Consider the following 12,153-nt stretch of genomic DNA (forward strand, 5'->3'; position numbering starts at 1 on the left):
AAGCCAAAGAGTCCATCCCAAAATCCGACAAACAAGCAAAATGAACAAAAAGCATTGAATTCAATTCTTTCTGATTTTAGAAACTGCATTAAAGAAGGGGTGCACCGGTCCTGGAGATACTGCAATACCAGGTCAATGCGTGGAGTGGACAGAGCAAGCTCTTTTTCCATCTCCCTGTTCTAAAAATCCATTTAATTTATGGTCCCCAGATAGGGGACGTATCAGATATTAAACTGATAAGAACAGATACTACACTTGATCTTAGCCAAAAGGCCGAGAAGCGATAACCAGAATTGGTTTCCGACTACGGTGCCACCCAAGGATTCTGAAAAGTCCATTTGTGGAGATGGCCACCTGGACTCCCGTTAAGAAGACATGCTGTCAACCTCTAGATCCCTCACATGCCTGCACTTTTCGGCTTGCTGCTGCTGCAATCCACGCGTTTTAGATCTGCATAACTCCACCTCTTTTAGCACAGTACCCTCAACCCCCGGCTGTTCCCACCCGCCTCAACACCGTTGGAAGGGAGGAGAACCAATTAAGGCGGGGGGGGGGGTGGAACGAGCAGCTGTCTACCCTTAGCAGGAGGGTTGCTGATTAATTACCTCTCCTGCTGCTGCTGCTGCTGGCTGTCCAGCAGCAGACTGAAGGTGGCTGCTGCTGTGCGCAGGTATATAAAGGCTCAGAGCCTATTATGACACGCGCAGCCAGCGTTCCATTGCCACATTCCGTCTACTGCAGGCGGGATACCTGGATGGCTAATGTCACTGAGAAGCTCACAGAGACCGCCATAAGCAACAGTTTAAAAGAATGCCACAGACTAATCAACCAAACTTTTTGGGTTGGTTTCTCTTTTATAGTCTGCAGGCATTAAATGAAAGAAGTCAGTGTTCCAGCAGAGGGAGACAACGTTTCAGAAAAGGCATTGTAGCAAACCAAAAAAGAAATTTTAAGCGCAGCAGAGTAACCAGCTCACATACCTGTTAGCTCAGGTGAGTTTAAAAGGCTGCTGTTGATAACAAGGGCATTTGCTAAATAGATGGTGTGTGTGCAACAATATACTGAAAGGTCAATTATATTGTGCAGCTTATCTCATCACCTGTAGTTATTTAGGTGAAAGCTCCAAAATGCTTGCCTAATATGTCTGTTTATCCAAAAGGAAGTATAGAGGGAGAGCTAGATAGATAGCATTGCATTACATTACATTACATGGCAATGCAATGCACAGTTGCTGAAGTTGAACCAAAATGAGCTTGTCATCTGGCTTCTGCAACTTTTAACATGAAAAATCCAATGAGGAGAAGAAAAGCAAAGCCAAAGAGTCCATCCCAAAATCCGACAAACAAGCAAAATGAACAAAAAGCATTGAATTCAATTCTTTCTGATTTTAGAAACTGCATTAAAGAAGGGGTGAACCGGTCCTGGAGATACTGCAATACCAGGTCAATGCGTGGAGTGGACAGAGCAAGCTCTTTTTCCATCTCCCTGTTCTAAAAATCCATTTAATATATGGTCCCCAGATAGGGGACGTATCAGATATTAAACTGATAAGAACAGATACTACACTTGATCTTAGCCAAAAGGCCGAGAAGCGATAACCAGAATTGGTTTCCGACTACGGTGCCACCCAAGGATTCTGAAAAGTCCATTTGTGGAGATGGCCACCTGGACTCGCGTTAAGAAGACATGCTGTCAACCTCTAGATCCCTCACATGCCTGCACTTTTCGGCTTGCTGCTGCTGCAATCCACGCGTTTTAGATCTGCATAACTCCACCTCTTTTAGCACAGTACCCTCAACCCCCGGCTGTTCCCACCCGCCTCAACACCGTTGGAAGGGAGGAGAACCAATTAAGGCGGGGGGGGGGTGGAACGAGCAGCTGTCTACCCTTAGCAGGAGGGTTGCTGATTAATTACCTCTCCTGCTGCTGCTGCTGCTGGCTGTCCAGCAGCAGACTGAAGGTGGCTGCTGCTGTGCGCAGGTATATAAAGGCTCAGAGCCTATTATGACACGCGCAGCCAGCGTTCCATTGCCACATTCCGTCTACTGCAGGCGGGATACCTGGATGGCTGAATGTCACTGAGAAGCTCACAGAGACCGCCATAAGCAACAGTTTAAAAGAATGCCACAGACTAATCAACCAAACTTTTTGGGTTGGTTTCTCTTTTATAGTCTGCAGGCATTAAATGAAAGAAGTCAGTGTTCCAGCAGAGGGAGACAACGTTTCAGAAAAGGCATTGTAGCAAACCAAAAAAGAAATTTTAAGCGCAGCAGAGTAACCAGCTCACATACCTGTTAGCTCAGGTGAGTTTAAAAGGCTGCTGTTGATAACAAGGGCATTTGCTAAATAGATGGTGTGTGTGCAACAATATACTGAAAGGTCAATTATATTGTGCAGCTTATCTCACCACCTGTAGTTATTTAGGTGAAAGCTCCAAAATGCTTGCCTAATATGTCTGTTTATCCAAAAGGAAGTATAGAGGGAGAGCTAGATAGATAGCATTGCATTACATTACATTACATGGCAATGCAATGCACAGTTGCTGAAGTTGAACCAAAATGAGCTTGTCATCTGGCTTCTGCAACTTTTAACATGAAAAATCCAATGAGGAGAACAAAAGCAAAGCCAAAGAGTCCATCCCAAAATCCGACAAACAAGCAAAATGAACAAAAAGCATTGAATTCAATTCTTTCTGATTTTAGAAACTGCATTAAAGAAGGGGTGCACCGGTCCTGGAGATACTGCAATACCAGGTCAATGCGTGGAGTGGACAGAGCAAGCTCTTTTTCCATCTCCCTGTTCTAAAAATCCATTTAAAATATGGTCCCCAGATAGGGGACGTATCAGATATTAAACTGATAAGAACAGATACTACACTTGATCTTAGCCAAAAGGCCGAGAAGCGATAACTAGAATTGGTTTCCGACTACGGTGCCACCCAAGGATTCTGAAAAGTCCATTTGTGGAGATGGCCACCTGGACTCCCGTTAAGAAGACATGCTGTCAACCTCTAGATCCCTCACATGCCTGCACTTTTCGGCTTGCTGCTGCTGCAATCCACGCGTTTTAGATCTGCATAACTCCACCTCTTTTAGCACAGTACCCTCAACCCCCGGCTGTTCCCACCCGCCTCAACACCGTTGGAAGGGAGGAGAACCAATTAAGGCGGGGGGGGGGGGTGGAACGAGCAGCTGTCTACCCTTAGCAGGAGGGTTGCTGATTAATTACCTCTCCTGCTGCTGCTGCTGCTGGCTGTCCAGCAGCAGACTGAAGGTGGCTGCTGCTGTGCGCAGGTATATAAAGGCTCAGAGCCTATTATGACACGCGCAGCCAGCGTTCCATTGCCACATTCCGTCTACTGCAGGCGGGATACCTGGATGGCTGAATGTCACTGAGAAGCTCACAGAGACCGCCATAAGCAACAGTTTAAAAGAATGCCACAGACTAATCAACCAAACTTTTTGGGTTGGTTTCTCTTTTATAGTCTGCAGGCATTAAATGAAAGAAGTCAGTGTTCCAGCAGAGGGAGACAACGTTTCAGAAAAGGCATTGTAGCAAACCAAAAAAGAAATTTTAAGCGCAGCAGAGTAACCAGCTCACATACCTGTTAGCTCAGGTGAGTTTAAAAGGCTGCTGTTGATAACAAGGGCATTTGCTAAATAGATGGTGTGTGTGCAACAATATACTGAAAGGTCAATTATATTGTGCAGCTTATCTCACCACCTGTAGTTATTTAGGTGAAAGCTCCAAAATGCTTGCCTAATATGTCTGTTTATCCAAGAGGAAGTATAGAGGGAGAGCTAGATAGATAGCATTGCATTACATTACATTACATGGCAATGCAATGCACAGTTGCTGAAGTTGAACCAAAATGAGCTTGTCATCTGGCTTCTGCAACTTTTAACATGAAAAATCCAATGAGGAGAAGAAAAGCAAAGCCAAAGAGTCCATCCCAAAATCCGACAAACAAGCAAAATGAACAAAAAGCATTGAATTCAATTCTTTCTGATTTTAGAAACTGCATTAAAGAAGGGGTGCACCGGTCCTGGAGATACTGCAATACCAGGTCAATGCGTGGAGTGGACAGAGCAAGCTCTTTTTCCATCTCCCTGTTCTAAAAATCCATTTAATATATGGTCCCCAGATAGGGGACGTATCAGATATTAAACTGATAAGAACAGATACTACACTTGATCTTAGCCAAAAGGCCGAGAAGCGATAACCAGAATTGGTTTCCGACTACGGTGCCACCCAAGGATTCTGAAAAGTCCATTTGTGGAGATGGCCACCTGGACTCCCGTTAAGAAGACATGCTGTCAACCTCTAGATCCCTCACATGCCTGCACTTTTCGGCTTGCTGCTGCTGCAATCCACGCGTTTTAGATCTGCATAACTCCACCTCTTTTAGCACAGTACCCTCAACCCCCGGCTGTTCCCACCCGCCTCAACACCGTTGGAAGGGAGGAGAACCAATTAAGGCGGGGGGGGGGTGGAACGAGCAGCTGTCTACCCTTAGCAGGAGGGTTGCTGATTAATTACCTCTCCTGCTGCTGCTGCTGCTGGCTGTCCAGCAGCAGACTGAAGGTGGCTGCTGCTGTGCGCAGGTATATAAAGGCTCAGAGCCTATTATGACACGCGCAGCCAGCGTTCCATTGCCACATTCCGTCTACTGCAGGCGGGATACCTGGATGGCTGAATGTCACTGAGAAGCTCACAGAGACCGCCATAAGCAACAGTTTAAAAGAATGCCACAGACTAATCAACCAAACTTTTTGGGTTGGTTTCTCTTTTATAGTCTGCAGGCATTAAATGAAAGAAGTCAGTGTTCCAGCAGAGGGAGACAACGTTTCAGAAAAGGCATTGTAGCAAACCAAAAAAGAAATTTTAAGCGCAGCAGAGTAACCAGCTCACATACCTGTTAGCTCAGGTGAGTTTAAAAGGCTGCTGTTGATAACAAGGGCATTTGCTAAATAGATGGTGTGTGTGCAACAATATACTGAAAGGTCAATTATATTGTGCAGCTTATCTCACCACCTGTAGTTATTTAGGTGAAAGCTCCAAAATGCTTGCCTAATATGTCTGTTTATCCAAAAGGAAGTATAGAGGGAGAGCTAGATAGATAGCATTGCATTACATTACATTACATGGCAATGCAATGCACAGTTGCTGAAGTTGAACCAAAATGAGCTTGTCATCTGGCTTCTGCAACTTTTAACATGAAAAATCCAATGAGGAGAACAAAAGCAAAGCCAAAGAGTCCATCCCAAAATCCGACAAACAAGCAAAATGAACAAAAAGCATTGAATTCAATTCTTTCTGATTTTAGAAACTGCATTAAAGAAGGGGTGCACCGGTCCTGGAGATACTGCAATACCAGGTCAATGCGTGGAGTGGACAGAGCAAGCTCTTTTTCCATCTCCCTGTTCTAAAAATCCATTTAATATATGGTCCCCAGATAGGGGACGTATCAGATATTAAACTGATAAGAACAGATACTACACTTGATCTTAGCCAAAAGGCCGAGAAGCGATAACTAGAATTGGTTTCCGACTACGGTGCCACCCAAGGATTCTGAAAAGTCCATTTGTGGAGATGGCCACCTGGACTCCCGTTAAGAAGACATGCTGTCAACCTCTAGATCCCTCACATGCCTGCACTTTTCGGCTTGCTGCTGCTGCAATCCACGCGTTTTAGATCTGCATAACTCCACCTCTTTTAGCACAGTACCCTCAACCCCCGGCTGTTCCCACCCGCCTCAACACCGTTGGAAGGGAGGAGAACCAATTAAGGCGGGGGGGGGGGGTGGAACGAGCAGCTGTCTACCCTTAGCAGGAGGGTTGCTGATTAATTACCTCTCCTGCTGCTGCTGCTGCTGGCTGTCCAGCAGCAGACTGAAGGTGGCTGCTGCTGTGCGCAGGTATATAAAGGCTCAGAGCCTATTATGACACGCGCAGCCAGCGTTCCATTGCCACATTCCGTCTACTGCAGGCGGGATACCTGGATGGCTGAATGTCACTGAGAAGCTCACAGAGACCGCCATAAGCAACAGTTTAAAAGAATGCCACAGACTAATCAACCAAACTTTTTGGGTTGGTTTCTCTTTTATAGTCTGCAGGCATTAAATGAAAGAAGTCAGTGTTCCAGCAGAGGGAGACAACGTTTCAGAAAAGGCATTGTAGCAAACCAAAAAAGAAATTTTAAGCGCAGCAGAGTAACCAGCTCACATACCTGTTAGCTCAGGTGAGTTTAAAAGGCTGCTGTTGATAACAAGGGCATTTGCTAAATAGATGGTGTGTGTGCAACAATATACTGAAAGGTCAATTATATTGTGCAGCTTATCTCACCACCTGTAGTTATTTAGGTGAAAGCTCCAAAATGCTTGCCTAATATGTCTGTTTATCCAAGAGGAAGTATAGAGGGAGAGCTAGATAGATAGCATTGCATTACATTACATTACATGGCAATGCAATGCACAGTTGCTGAAGTTGAACCAAAATGAGCTTGTCATCTGGCTTCTGCAACTTTTAACATGAAAAATCCAATGAGGAGAAGAAAAGCAAAGCCAAAGAGTCCATCCCAAAATCCGACAAACAAGCAAAATGAACAAAAAGCATTGAATTCAATTCTTTCTGATTTTAGAAACTGCATTAAAGAAGGGGTGCACCGGTCCTGGAGATACTGCAATACCAGGTCAATGCGTGGAGTGGACAGAGCAAGCTCTTTTTCCATCTCCCTGTTCTAAAAATCCATTTAATATATGGTCCCCAGATAGGGGACGTATCAGATATTAAACTGATAAGAACAGATACTACACTTGATCTTAGCCAAAAGGCCGAGAAGCGATAACCAGAATTGGTTTCCGACTACGGTGCCACCCAAGGATTCTGAAAAGTCCATTTGTGGAGATGGCCACCTGGACTCCCGTTAAGAAGACATGCTGTCAACCTCTAGATCCCTCACATGCCTGCACTTTTCGGCTTGCTGCTGCTGCAATCCACGCGTTTTAGATCTGCATAACTCCACCTCTTTTAGCACAGTACCCTCAACCCCCGGCTGTTCCCACCCGCCTCAACACCGTTGGAAGGGAGGAGAACCAATTAAGGCGGGGGGGGGGTGGAACGAGCAGCTGTCTACCCTTAGCAGGAGGGTTGCTGATTAATTACCTCTCCTGCTGCTGCTGCTGCTGGCTGTCCAGCAGCAGACTGAAGGTGGCTGCTGCTGTGCGCAGGTATATAAAGGCTCAGAGCCTATTATGACACGCGCAGCCAGCGTTCCATTGCCACATTCCGTCTACTGCAGGCGGGATACCTGGATGGCTGAATGTCACTGAGAAGCTCACAGAGACCGCCATAAGCAACAGTTTAAAAGAATGCCACAGACTAATCAACCAAACTTTTTGGGTTGGTTTCTCTTTTATAGTCTGCAGGCATTAAATGAAAGAAGTCAGTGTTCCAGCAGAGGGAGACAACGTTTCAGAAAAGGCATTGTAGCAAACCAAAAAAGAAATTTTAAGCGCAGCAGAGTAACCAGCTCACATACCTGTTAGCTCAGGTGAGTTTAAAAGGCTGCTGTTGATAACAAGGGCATTTGCTAAATAGATGGTGTGTGTGCAACAATATACTGAAAGGTCAATTATATTGTGCAGCTTATCTCACAACCTGTAGTTATTTAGGTGAAAGCTCCAAAATGCTTGCCTAATATGTCTGTTTATCCAAAAGAAAGTATAGAGGGAGAGCTAGATAGATAGCATTGCATTACATTACATTACATGGCAATGCAATGCACAGTTGCTGAAGTTGAACCAAAATGAGCTTGTCATCTGGCTTCTGCAACTTTTAACATGAAAAATCCAATGAGGAGAAGAAAAGCAAAGCCAAAGAGTCCATTCCAAAATCCGACAAACAAGCAAAATGAACAAAAAGCATTGAATTCAATTCTTTCTGATTTTAGAAACTGCATTAAAGAAGGGGTGCACCGGTCCTGGAGATACTGCAATACCAGGTCAATGCGTGGAGTGGACAGAGCAAGCTCTTTTTCCATCTCCCTGTTCTAAAAATCCATTTATTATATGGTCCCCAGATAGGGGACGTATCAGATATTAAACTGATAAGAACAGATACTACACTTGATCTTAGCCAAAAGGCCGAGAAGCGATAACCAGAATTGGTTTCCGACTACGGTGCCACCCAAGGATTCTGAAAAGTCCATTTGTGGAGATGGCCACCTGGACTCCCGTTAAGAAGACATGCTGTCAACCTCTAGATCCCTCACATGCCTGCACTTTTCGGCTTGCTGCTGCTGCAATCCACGCGTTTTAGATCTGCATAACTCCACCTCTTTTAGCACAGTACCCTCAACCCCCGGCTGTTCCCACCCGCCTCAACACCGTTGGAAGGGAGGAGAACCAATTAAGGCGGGGGGGGGGGGTGGAACGAGCAGCTGTCTACCCTTAGCAGGAGGGTTGCTGATTAATTACCTCTCCTGCTGCTGCTGCTGCTGGCTGTCCAGCAGCAGACTGAAGGTGGCTGCTGCTGTGTGCAGGTATATAAAGGCTCAGAGCCTATTATGACACGCGCAGCCAGCGTTCCATTGCCACATTCCGTCTACTGCAGGCGGGATACCTGGATGGCTGAATGTCACTGAGAAGCTCACAGAGACCGCCATAAGCAACAGTTTAAAAGAATGCCACAGACTAATCAACCAAACTTTTTGGGTTGGTTTCTCTTTTATAGTCTGCAGGCATTAAATGAAAGAAGTCAGTGTTCCAGCAGAGGGAGACAACGTTTCAGAAAAGGCATTGTAGCAAACCAAAAAAGAAATTTTAAGCGCAGCAGAGTAACCAGCTCACATACCTGTTAGCTCAGGTGAGTTTAAAAGGCTGCTGTTGATAACAAGGGCATTTGCTAAATAGATGGTGTGTGTGCAACAATATACTGAAAGGTCAATTATATTGTGCAGCTTATCTCACCACCTGTAGTTATTTAGGTGAAAGCTCCAAAATGCTTGCCTAATATGTCTGTTTATCCAAAAGGAAGTATAGAGGGAGAGCTAGATAGATAGCATTGCATTACATTACATTACATGGCAATGCAATGCACAGTTGCTGAAGTTGAACCAAAATGAGCTTGTCATCTGGCTTCTGCAACTTTTAACATGAAAAATCCAATGAGGAGAAGAAAAGCAAAGCCAAAGAGTCCATCCCAAAATCCGACAAACAAGCAAAATGAACAAAAAGCATTGAATTCAATTCTTTCTGATTTTAGAAACTGCATTAAAGAAGGGGTGCACCGGTCCTGGAGATACTGCAATACCAGGTCAATGCGTGGAGTGGACAGAGCAAGCTCTTTTTCCATCTCCCTGTTCTAAAAATCCATTTAATATATGGTCCCCAGATAGGGGACGTATCAGATATTAAACTGATAAGAACAGATACTACACTTGATCTTAGCCAAAAGGCCGAGAAGCGATAACCAGAATTGGTTTCCGACTACGGTGCCACCCAAGGATTCTGAAAAGTCCATTTGTGGAGATGGCCACCTGGACTCCCGTTAAGAAGACATGCTGTCAACCTCTAGATCCCTCACATGCCTGCACTTTTCGGCTTGCTGCTGCTGCAATCCACGCGTTTTAGATCTGCATAACTCCACCTCTTTTAGCACAGTACCCTCAACCCCCGGCTGTTCCCACCCGCCTCAACACCGTTGGAAGGGAGGAGAACCAATTAAGGCGGGGGGGGGGTGGAACGAGCAGCTGTCTACCCTTAGCAGGAGGGTTGCTGATTAATTACCTCTCCTGCTGCTGCTGCTGCTGGCTGTCCAGCAGCAGACTGAAGGTGGCTGCTGCTGTGCGCAGGTATATAAAGGCTCAGAGCCTATTATGACACGCGCAGCCAGCGTTCCATTGCCACATTCCGTCTACTGCAGGCGGGATACCTGGATGGCTGAATGTCACTGAGAAGCTCACAGAGACCGCCATAAGCAACAGTTTAAAAGAATGCCACAGACTAATCAACCAAACTTTTTGGGTTGGTTTCTCTTTTATAGTCTGCAGGCATTAAATGAAAGAAGTCAGTGTTCCAGCAGAGGGAGACAACGTTTCAGAAAAGGCATTGTAGCAAACCAAAAAAGAAATTTTAAGCGCAGCAGAGTAACCAGCTCACATACCTGTTAGCTCAGGTGAGTTTAAAAGGCTGCTGTTGATAACAAGGGCATTTGCTAAATAGATGGTGTGTGTGCAACAATATACTGAAAGGTCAATTATATTGTGCAGCTTATCTCACCACCTGTAGTTATTTAGGTGAAAGCTCCAAAATGCTTGCCTAATATGTCTGTTTATCCAAAAGGAAGTATAGAGGGAGAGCTAGATAGATAGCATTGCATTACATTACATTACATGGCAATGCAATGCACAGTTGCTGAAGTTGAACCAAAATGAGCTTGTCATCTGGCTTCTGCAACTTTTAACATGAAAAATCCAATGAGGAGAAGAAAAGCAAAGCCAAAGAGTCCATCCCAAAATCCGACAAACAAGCAAAATGAACAAAAAGCATTGAATTCAATTCTTTCTGATTTTAGAAACTGCATTAAAGAAGGGGTGCACCGGTCCTGGAGATACTGCAATACCAGGTCAATGCGTGGAGTGGACAGAGCAAGCTCTTTTTCCATCTCCCTGTTCTAAAAATCCATTTAATATATGGTCCCCAGATAGGGGACGTATCAGATATTAAACTGATAAGAACAGATACTACACTTGATCTTAGCCAAAAGGCCGAGAAGCGATAACCAGAATTGGTTTCCGACTACGGTGCCACCCAAGGATTCTGAAAAGTCCATTTGTGGAGATGGCCACCTGGACTCCCGTTAAGAAGACATGCTGTCAACCTCTAGATCCCTCACATGCCTGCACTTTTCGGCTTGCTGCTGCTGCAATCCACGCGTTTTAGATCTGCATAACTCCACCTCTTTTAGCACAGTACCCTCAACCCCCGGCTGTTCCCACCCGCCTCAACACCGTTGGAAGGGAGGAGAACCAATTAAGGCGGGGGGGGGGGTGGAACGAGCAGCTGTCTACCCTTAGCAGGAGGGTTGCTGATTAATTACCTCTCCTGCTGCTGCTGCTGCTGGCTGTCCAGCAGCAGACTGAAGGTGGCTGCTGCTGTGCGCAGGTATATAAAGGCTCAGAGCCTATTATGACACGTGCAGCCAGCGTTCCATTGCCACATTCCGTCTACTGCAGGCGGGATACCTGGATGGCTGAATGTCACTGAGAAGCTCACAGAGACCGCCATAAGCAACAGTTTAAAAGAATGCCACAGACTAATCAACCAAACTTTTTGGGTTGGTTTCTCTTTTATAGTCTGCAGGCATTAAATGAAAGAAGTCAGTGTTCCAGCAGAGGGAGACAACGTTTCAGAAAAGGCATTGTAGCAAACCAAAAAAGAAATTTTAAGCGCAGCAGAGTAACCAGCTCACATACCTGTTAGCTCAGGTGAGTTTAAAAGGCTGCTGTTGATAACAAGGGCATTTGCTAAATAGATGGTGTGTGTGCAACAATATGCTGAAAGGTCAATTATATTGTGCAGCTTATCTCACCACCTGTAGTTATTTAGGTGAAAGCTCCAAAATGCTTGCCTAATATGTCTGTTTATCCAAAAGGAAGTATAGAGGGAGAGGTAGATAGATAGCATTGCATTACATTACATTACATGGCAATGCAATGCACAGTTGCTGAAGTTGAACCAAAATGAGCTTGTCATCTGGCTTCTGCAACTTTTAACATGAAAAATCCAATGAGGAGAAGAAAAGCAAAGCCAAAGAGTCCATCCCAAAATCCGACAAACAAGCAAAATGAACAAAAAGCATTGAATTCAATTCTTTCTGATTTTAGAAACTGCATTAAAGAAGGGGTGCACCGGTCCTGGAGATACTGCAATACCAGGTCAATGCGTGGAGTGGACAGAGCAAGCTCTTTTTCCATCTCCCTGTTCTAAAAATCCATTTAATATATGGTCCCCAGATAGGGGACGTATCAGATATTAAACTGATAAGAACAGATACTACACTTGATCTTAGCCAAAAGGCCGAGAAGCGATAACCAGAATTGGTTTCCGACTACGGTGCCACCCAAGGATTCTGAAAAGTCCATTTGTGGAGA

At 45.0% G+C, this 12,153-nt stretch overlaps 10 non-coding genes across 10 annotated transcripts; all 10 read right to left on the bottom strand.

The window, feature by feature from the left end:
• Positions 1–94: 94 nt before the first annotated feature.
• On the bottom strand, positions 95–285 carry LOC141184100 (U2 spliceosomal RNA). The gene has a single exon (XR_012258887.1). It is a non-coding gene; the product is annotated as a U2 spliceosomal RNA (small nuclear RNA).
• Positions 286–1,405: 1,120 nt separating this feature from the next.
• On the bottom strand, positions 1,406–1,596 carry LOC141185109 (U2 spliceosomal RNA). Its single transcript, XR_012259802.1, has one exon. It is a non-coding gene; the product is annotated as a U2 spliceosomal RNA (small nuclear RNA).
• A 1,120-nt stretch (positions 1,597–2,716) lies between these two features.
• On the bottom strand, positions 2,717–2,907 carry LOC141191263 (U2 spliceosomal RNA). The gene has a single exon (XR_012265261.1). It is a non-coding gene; the product is annotated as a U2 spliceosomal RNA (small nuclear RNA).
• A 1,122-nt stretch (positions 2,908–4,029) lies between these two features.
• On the bottom strand, positions 4,030–4,220 carry LOC141190342 (U2 spliceosomal RNA). The gene has a single exon (XR_012264369.1). It is a non-coding gene; the product is annotated as a U2 spliceosomal RNA (small nuclear RNA).
• Positions 4,221–5,340: 1,120 nt separating this feature from the next.
• On the bottom strand, positions 5,341–5,531 carry LOC141190343 (U2 spliceosomal RNA). The gene has a single exon (XR_012264370.1). It is a non-coding gene; the product is annotated as a U2 spliceosomal RNA (small nuclear RNA).
• A 1,122-nt stretch (positions 5,532–6,653) lies between these two features.
• Positions 6,654–6,844, bottom strand: LOC141190344 (U2 spliceosomal RNA). Its single transcript, XR_012264371.1, has one exon. It is a non-coding gene; the product is annotated as a U2 spliceosomal RNA (small nuclear RNA).
• A 1,120-nt stretch (positions 6,845–7,964) lies between these two features.
• Positions 7,965–8,155, bottom strand: LOC141184607 (U2 spliceosomal RNA). The gene has a single exon (XR_012259346.1). It is a non-coding gene; the product is annotated as a U2 spliceosomal RNA (small nuclear RNA).
• Positions 8,156–9,277: 1,122 nt separating this feature from the next.
• On the bottom strand, positions 9,278–9,468 carry LOC141190345 (U2 spliceosomal RNA). The gene has a single exon (XR_012264372.1). It is a non-coding gene; the product is annotated as a U2 spliceosomal RNA (small nuclear RNA).
• Positions 9,469–10,588: 1,120 nt separating this feature from the next.
• Positions 10,589–10,779, bottom strand: LOC141190346 (U2 spliceosomal RNA). The gene has a single exon (XR_012264373.1). It is a non-coding gene; the product is annotated as a U2 spliceosomal RNA (small nuclear RNA).
• Positions 10,780–11,900: 1,121 nt separating this feature from the next.
• Positions 11,901–12,091, bottom strand: LOC141190347 (U2 spliceosomal RNA). Its single transcript, XR_012264374.1, has one exon. It is a non-coding gene; the product is annotated as a U2 spliceosomal RNA (small nuclear RNA).
• Between the last annotated feature and the right edge of the window lie 62 nt (positions 12,092–12,153).

The sequence above is a fragment of the Phyllobates terribilis genome, unplaced genomic scaffold, assembly GCF_046119375.1.
Source record: "Phyllobates terribilis strain yellow unplaced genomic scaffold, ASM4611937v1 Scaffold_40__1_contigs__length_11209783, whole genome shotgun sequence".
NCBI lineage: Eukaryota > Metazoa > Chordata > Amphibia > Anura > Dendrobatidae > Phyllobates > Phyllobates terribilis.